Source organism: Eschrichtius robustus, chromosome 5 (assembly GCF_028021215.1).
Source record: "Eschrichtius robustus isolate mEscRob2 chromosome 5, mEscRob2.pri, whole genome shotgun sequence".
Classification (NCBI taxonomy): domain Eukaryota; kingdom Metazoa; phylum Chordata; class Mammalia; order Artiodactyla; family Eschrichtiidae; genus Eschrichtius; species Eschrichtius robustus.
The window spans coordinates 130,862,188-130,869,636 of NC_090828.1; the positions used below are offsets into that span (position 1 = coordinate 130,862,188).

The 7,449-nt window shown below is 55.4% G+C and overlaps 1 non-coding gene across 1 annotated transcript; it reads left to right on the forward strand.

Annotated features, from left to right (window-relative positions):
- The first annotated feature begins 6,831 nt into the window (after positions 1–6,831).
- On the forward strand, positions 6,832–6,904 carry TRNAE-UUC (transfer RNA glutamic acid (anticodon UUC)). The gene has a single exon. It is a non-coding gene; the product is annotated as a tRNA-Glu (tRNA).
- The last annotated feature ends 545 nt before the right edge of the window (positions 6,905–7,449 follow it).

Sequence of the window (7,449 nt, forward strand, 5' to 3'; positions counted from 1 at the left end):
GGCTGGGACTCCGAGCCCGGCCCGACCCAGGCGCGCGGCGGACGGGACGCGGGGCGCGCCGACCTCTCTCGGTCACCTGCCAGCAGCGCTCCCGACCGCTGGGTTCGCCCGCCCCCCGCGCATTTATGGACTGCCCTGGGGGCGGGGCCTCGGCCGGACCCGCCCCCAGGCCGCGCGGCCGGGAGATGGCTCCAGCGGCCGCCTCACCTGGTGACCCGCACGGGCGCGTCCTCCCCGGGAGCGAGCGCGCCTCCAGGGCGGCGACCGCGAGCGGGCGGCGTGGCCGCGGGCGGGGGCTGAGGCCCGGGCTCCATCCCGGCCCCCGGGGGCGGGGCCCAGGTAACCATCACCGCAGCCCCGGTGTCACCGACGCGCCTCCTCCGCGCGCCCGCTCGCGCGGCCCCAGGGCGGGTCCCCAGAGCGGTACCGCGGTTGGGCAGAGGCCGCTGTGAGCTTGGTTGTCAGGGACCCCGACCTTGCTCTGCCTGCACCCTTACCTTGCTCTTGCTTTTTCATAGCACTGTGACACTCTCAGAAATCGTATTTTGTTTTGCTTTTTAATGTATGCTTGTGTATGGATTGTCTCCAAGAGGGCAAGGCTTGGACTCTAAATCACTGTTTTATCCCCACCGCCTAGAAAAGTGCTTGGGACATAGTGAGTGCTCAATAAATATTAGCTGAATAAATATTTTAAAAAAGAAATGCATCAAGTGAGTAATCAGAGAAGGCTTCCTAGAGGATGTGACCTTGAGCTGAGGCCTTACAGATTCAGAGGAAATGCCTCTGTGAATATCCGGAGGGAAAGTGGTTCCAGGCAGGGCAATAGTAACCAGCAAGGCCCTGCGGCTGACCTGCTTTGGCATGGCCTGGGGCTGGGTGACCCAGCGGAGAGCTTAGGAGGTGAGGCGGGCATGGTGAGTGGGGCAGATCAAAGAGGGCCTGGCAGGCCCTGGCAAAGAAGCAGCTGGGGTTTTATTCTAAGTGTGTTTTCAGCAGAGGAGTTGCGTGTCTGATCTGCCTTTTGGAAAGATCAGTCTGGAAGGAGTGTGGACAGTGGATCATGGGGGTGGGGCAGTTAGGAGGGAGTGGAGGTCAAAGAGCCATGACCCACACCCGAGTGACATTCGCACCCACCCTGTCCCCACGTTGGTCTAGCGCCTGGCGCAGAAGAGCTGCGCGTTCTATCCCAGACTGGTATTCAGAGCAAATGACGTCCCCCGGAGACCGGGGCCCAGAACTCCCAGCTCCCCCAAGCATGGGGGTGAGTCAAATCCTCCCTCACTCTGCTCTCTAGGTGCCCCCCCCCCACTCCAGCCACTGGTCACAACTGGCAACCCACTTCCTCTGGGCAGCTCTGAGGGCCCACCACCTCCCCACTGCTCTCCTGCCACTCAGATCCCCCTTCACGGATGGATTTGTTGCACCAGCCACAGGCAGGATTACACGCAGACAGCCCGCAGTCTTCCACCCCAGGGGCTCTGCTGCAGAGCCTCCTTGCCCAAGGTAACCCCCGGTTGGGGTGACCCCAATGACTACCCACACAAAATTATCAAAGTCTGGCCATCTCTGCTGATGGGCTATTGTAGGCTTAGGATCCCCCGTGGGGCCGGTCAGAGCTGTCACAGGACCTTCTTCATACACTCCTGTTTCCTTCCCATCCCTTGCATGGGTGTTAATTTCAAGGGAACCTCCAAATAAACATCCTGAACACTAAGCTCTGTCTGAGGGTCCATGACAAGTCCGGTGTTCATGTGGGAGGTGCTCTGAGGTGGTGTAGAAACAGCATGCCCTTTTCTGGATTCCCTCACTGGGCAGATACCCCCAGAGCACTTGCCGTGTGCCAGGCGTGGCCCTGGGTGCGAGGTGCAAGCTTGCATTCTGACTGGAGAGGCCGGTGGGTAAACAGCAATGATAGTGCAGTGTGATCAAGGATGTAGAGGCTGCCCTGTGAATGCAAGGGAGGATTTTGGAGCTCGGAAAAGTCTCCCAGGTAGTGTGATGTCTCCTGATGGATGGGCGGAAGTTTGGCCAATCTGTGAAGTCAAGGCTGGACGAGGGTCTCCAGCTAAGCACGCAGCCTGTGCAACAGCCTGGAGAAAGGGCATGGGAAGCATGGGAAGGAGATGACCCTGACTCAAATCCAGCTTTCCCACCTGGCTTTGTCAGGATGTGTGGGCCTGGGTTGGGGTAACTGGACCGCACGCGGCCTCTCACATCAGCATGGTCCTGGGACTTGCTTTGACTGTAGAACACAGGTGTTCCAGTTCCAGTCAGCCCTAGGAAGCCAGGCAGCTTCTGCCTGCACTCTCCTGGAGCTCTGGACCGCCGAGGGGAGAGTCTAACCACCCCGCTGGAGAGCAAGGCCCACCAGGCCCCCGCCATTCGGGCCACCAGCAGGGCCATCTTGGCTGGGCCAGTGGATCTGCTCCAGCAGACACCACATGGAACAGAAATGAGCCACCCACCAAGCCCTGCCCAGAATGCAGCCCTGGGAGCAAACACACAGACGTGGCTTTAAGCCACGAACAGGTGACATGGTTTGTCTCATACCACCGGAGAAATGATTACTGGACCCTTTGAACCTCAGTCTTGCCTTTGGTGAATGGGAGTGATCAGGCTTAGTTCCAAGGTGGTGATGAAACTTAGGGTCAGTGAGCGTAGCCTCTCAGGAATGACCAGCCCTTTCTGTCCCTTTAGGTGACTGCATACCTTCGCTCCATTCCTAGATTTTGGCTCTTTTGTTTCTGGTGATGCTGCATGGCTTGCGGGACCTTAGTTCCCGGCCCAGGGATTGAACCCGGGCCCTCGGCAGGGAAAGGGCCGAGTCCTAGCCACTGGGCCACCAGGGAATTCCCAGATTTTGACTCTCCTGAGGGTAGGCTTGGCAATGCCCTTGGAGACTGCCTCTGAGTCATGCTGTGTGAACAAGGATGCGTACCCCTGCCTGTGGCTTGTCATTGTTGCACAATTAGGACCAGCCTGGGCCCCAGGGGCTCCCAGTCCTGTCAGGAGAAGACAGACGTGCAGGCGATGGCCTATCGGTCCCTCTTTTCATTTTGTAAATGTCCACAGTTCACTTATGGTGGACTATTTTTTTTTTTTTTGGCTGCGTTTGGTCTTCGTTGCGGTGCGCAGGCTTCTCATTGCGGTGGCTTCTCTTGTTGCGGAGCATGGGCTCTAGGCGCACGGGCTTCAGTAGTTGTGGCATGCAGGCTCAGTAGTTGTGGCTCCCGGGCTTAGTTGCTCCTTGGCATGTGGGATCTTCCCGGACCTGGGATCGAACCCGTGTCCCCTGCATTGGCAGGCGGGTTCTTAACCACTGCACCACCAGGGAGGACTATTGACTTTTACTCTGTGCCAGGCCTGGCGCCATTCCCTGCAGTTTGTCGATGCTGAGAAGTAGGCTTATCACCCCATCTCACAGATGAGGAAACTGAGGCTCAGGAAGCTGAATGCCACAGCTGGGTTTCGAGGCCAGAGCTGAGAGTTCAGGCCCCGTGCTCTTTGGTTACCATCAATTCCTGTCCTTAGGTCTTGCGTTTCTTTCTTCACACGAGGCTGGGCAAACGTGCTGGGATCAGAGGTGTGTCTGCTCCTAAGGAGCGGCCTGGGGCCCCACAGAGCTCGTGGGCAGGGGTGTTCTCCTGGGGTGAGCCTCTCCCATGGGCCCTATTATGCCCACAGGCTTGGGGACAGTGGGTTGCAAATACAGAGCGGGCAGCACCCTGCAGCTGGAGGCCGGGCCCGCCCCCGCTGCTGTACACTCTGCCCAGGCAGGGGAATGGGATGGGCCCCGTGCTGGCAGGAGGGAGCCCTCCTGCACTTGGTCTCTGGCCTGCGGGGCCCTCTTGACTGTACCTCGGGCCCTGACTCCCGCTGAGGGGCAAAGCCCCAGGCAGGGAACATGCAGGAAGCTCCCATCTGCTGAGCCCTGGCTCTGTACAGGCATTAATTTCACGAATGCACTCTCTCCTCTACAGCCCTGCAAGGTTCGCTGCGATTACCCCAGGAGGCTCCAAACGCTGGAACGACCTGCCCAAGGCGAGGGGACTGAGATCCCAGATTTGAACCCAAGCCTCCTGATGTTAGACCTCTGGACTCGGTGCCCTGTGCTGGTGCTGCCTCTCGGCCCCCAGCCTAGGCCAGGGCATGGGTGGGGCAGCTGTGCCCAGGGTTTTGGCCCACCTCACCCCATGTGCACCCAACAGCTGGGGGAGGCGGGGGTCTCCAAGGTCCTCAGGAGCTGACAGCCCTCCTGGGGAAGCAGCAATCTTCTGTGAGTCTGTACCCCCAGCAGGCTCTGGAATCTCCTAGGCAGGGCCCACGTCCTCCTTGGAAATGCGTCCCCTGCACGTGGCATGGGGTCATCACACAGAGGCTACTTAGGAGCTGCTCTTCTAATGTGAATGACTTGAACTGACATGAAGCACTATGGGAGGGAATTCCCTGGCAGTCCAGTGGTTGGGACTCAGCGCTTGCACGGTTGGTGCCCTGGTTCCATCCCTGGTCTGGGAACTAAGATCCCACAATGGGAGACGCTTCCGATAGGAAAATCACTAGTACCGTCGATTATGCAATTAACTAATGTTCTAGGAATAACATAGAATTACGCACAACATTCAAAAAGTTCAGCCCCCCCCGACTTCCGCCCCATCCCGCTCATCAGTGTGCCTCCTGGGGACTCTTCCCGAGCTGTGTGGCACCCATGAGCACACATGTGTCCGAAGGAGGCTGCAGGGGCCACGCTAGGGCTGCCGGGGCTGCCCAGAGATCTTAGAGCTGGATAATCCTGGCAAGCTTCCTTGGGGAAGGAGAGGCCGGTAATCTGAGCTGGGTCCCAAGGGAGGTAAGATTTCTGTAGATGAAAGAGAACAGCAGGAGCTTCTCCAGGCATGAGGAACAGCATGTGCAAAGGTGCCGAGGGAGGAGAGAGTGTGGTTCTCTAGGGGGACAACAAAGTGGGAGCCGCAGGGAGTAAGAAGGGGCCAGGTGACCTCTGACTTCTGGGGAGCGGACTGGCTGTGTTGCGTTGGGCAAGTCACTTAACCTCTCTGTTGCAGAGTTGCAATGGACATTTACTGAGGAGTGCTCTTGGGATCAGCAGCTGTGGGGAGTGGGGGTGAAGGAGGGAAGACGTGGGCAGACGGGCGAGTTAAGCTATGAGATCTCCATGGATCCTAAAGGGACCCGGGGACTGGAATGGCCCTCCGAGTTGTCTAGAACTGGGACAAGGAAGTCAGGTCTTTGTGTACTCACACTGACCAGTAGCATCAGGCACAGGTTGCCCCTGGGGAGGGGAGGGACCTTGGCAAAGTGACTCAGCTGGTGGCCAGTCCTGGAGAGGGACCCAGCCAGTGCTATGCTCTGAGTGCCTCGGCCTGGGAGGGCACACCTGGGCTGGACCTGACCACATCGACCATGCTGTCCGAGCCGAGCCTTCGTTTACGGAATGAAGACGCCGCCTGCGTCTTGGAGCCCTTGGGAGGACTAAGCAAGAGAGCGTTCAGGATGCTCCCAGCTTCCCTAAACACTGTCAGCTTTTCTGCTGCACGTCACCATTCTGAGTGTTCACTCCTTCTCGAATGTTCCAAAGTGTGCAGTGGGTAAAAAACCCCAAGTCCAAGTTAGGATTACATTCTGATGCAAGTAACAGCAACCTCGACATAAAAACAGCTCAGATGAGATAGAGGTTTATTTCTCCCTCAAGTTCTAAAAGTCTAGGGTGTTGACACTGTCCAGTACGGTGCCAGTGAACCACATGCGGCCAGTGAGCAATTGAAACATGGCTAGTCTTACAAATGAACCTGTGTACGAGACAGAAACAGAATCGCGGACACTGAGAACAGACTGGTGGTTGCCAAGGTGGAGGGCACTGGGGGAGGTGTGGAGTGGGAGTTTGGGGTTAGCAGATGCACACTATTAGATAGAGAGTAGATAGACAACAAGGTCCTACTGTAGAGCACAGGGAACTATATTCAATATCCTGGGATAAACCACAATGGAAAAGAATATTTAAAAAATGAAGAATGGGGCTTCCCTGGTGGCGCAGTGGTTGAGAGTCTGCCTGCCAATGCAGGGGACACGGGTTCGAGCCCTGGTCTGGGAAGATCCCACATGCCGCGGAGCAACTAGGCCCGTGAGCCACAACTACTGAGCCTGCGCGTCTGGAGCCTGTGCTTCGCAACAAGAGAGGCCGCGATAGTGAGAGGCCAGCGCACCGCGATGAAGAGTGGCCCCCACTTGCCGCAACTAGAGAAAGCCCTCGCACAGAAACGAAGACCCAACACAGCCAAAAATAAATAAATAAATAAATAAATAAATAAATAAAACAAAAAAAAAAAATGAAGAATGTATGTATATGTATAACTGAATCACTTTGCTGTACAGCAGAAATTAACATAACATTGTAAATCAACTAGACTTCAATATAAAAACTGATAAACAGCAAAAAAGAAATATGGCTAGTCTTAATCAAGATGTATTAAAAGTGCAAAGGGGCTTCCCTGGTGGCACAGTGGTTAAGCATCTGCCTGCCAATGCAGGGGACACAGGTTCGATCCCAGGTCCTGGAAGATCCCACATGTCTCGGAGCAACTAAGCCTGTGCGCCACAACTACTGAGCCCATATGCCACAACTACTGAAGCCTGTGCGCCTAGAGCCTGTGCTCCGCAACGAGAGAAGCCACCGCAATGAGAAACCCGCGCACCGCAACAAAGAGTAGCCCCCGCTCGCTGCAGCTAGAGAAAGCCCGCGTGCAGCAACGAAGACTCAACGCAGCCAAAAATAAATAAATTTATTTATTTAAAAAAAGAAGTGTAAAGTACAGGAATTCCCTGATGGTCCAGTGGTTAGGACTCCGCACTTTCACTGCCAAGGGCCCAGGTTCAATCCCTGGTCAGGGAACTAAGATCCCACAAGCCACGAGGTGCAGCCACAGATAAATAAATAAATAAACAGAAGTGCAAAGTACACAGCAGTTTCAAAGATTTTACATGAAAAAAAGAATGTAATGTAGCCCGTCAATAATTTTTATACTGATCACATGATAAATGATAATATTTTGAATATACAGCTGGCCCTCGATATCCGCAGATGCGGAACCCTGGGATGGGGCGGCGGGGGGGCGCTGGGCAGCCGTAAAGGGCTTGAGCCTCCTTGGATTTTGGTATCTGCGGAGCTCCTGGAACCAAGCCCCTGCAGATACCAAGGGACAACTGTGTTGAGTTAAATACACAATATTATTAAAATTAATTTCATCCATTTATTTTTACTTTTTAAAAATGTGACTACTACTGGAAATTTTAAATTTAAATCTGTAGCTTGCATTATATTCCTATTGGACAGACTGGTCCAGAGCAGTGGCTCTCAACCCAAAATGGCTTTGCCCCCCAGAGGACACATGGCAATCTCTAGAGACATTTCTGGTTGTCCCAACTCAGGGTGTGGGG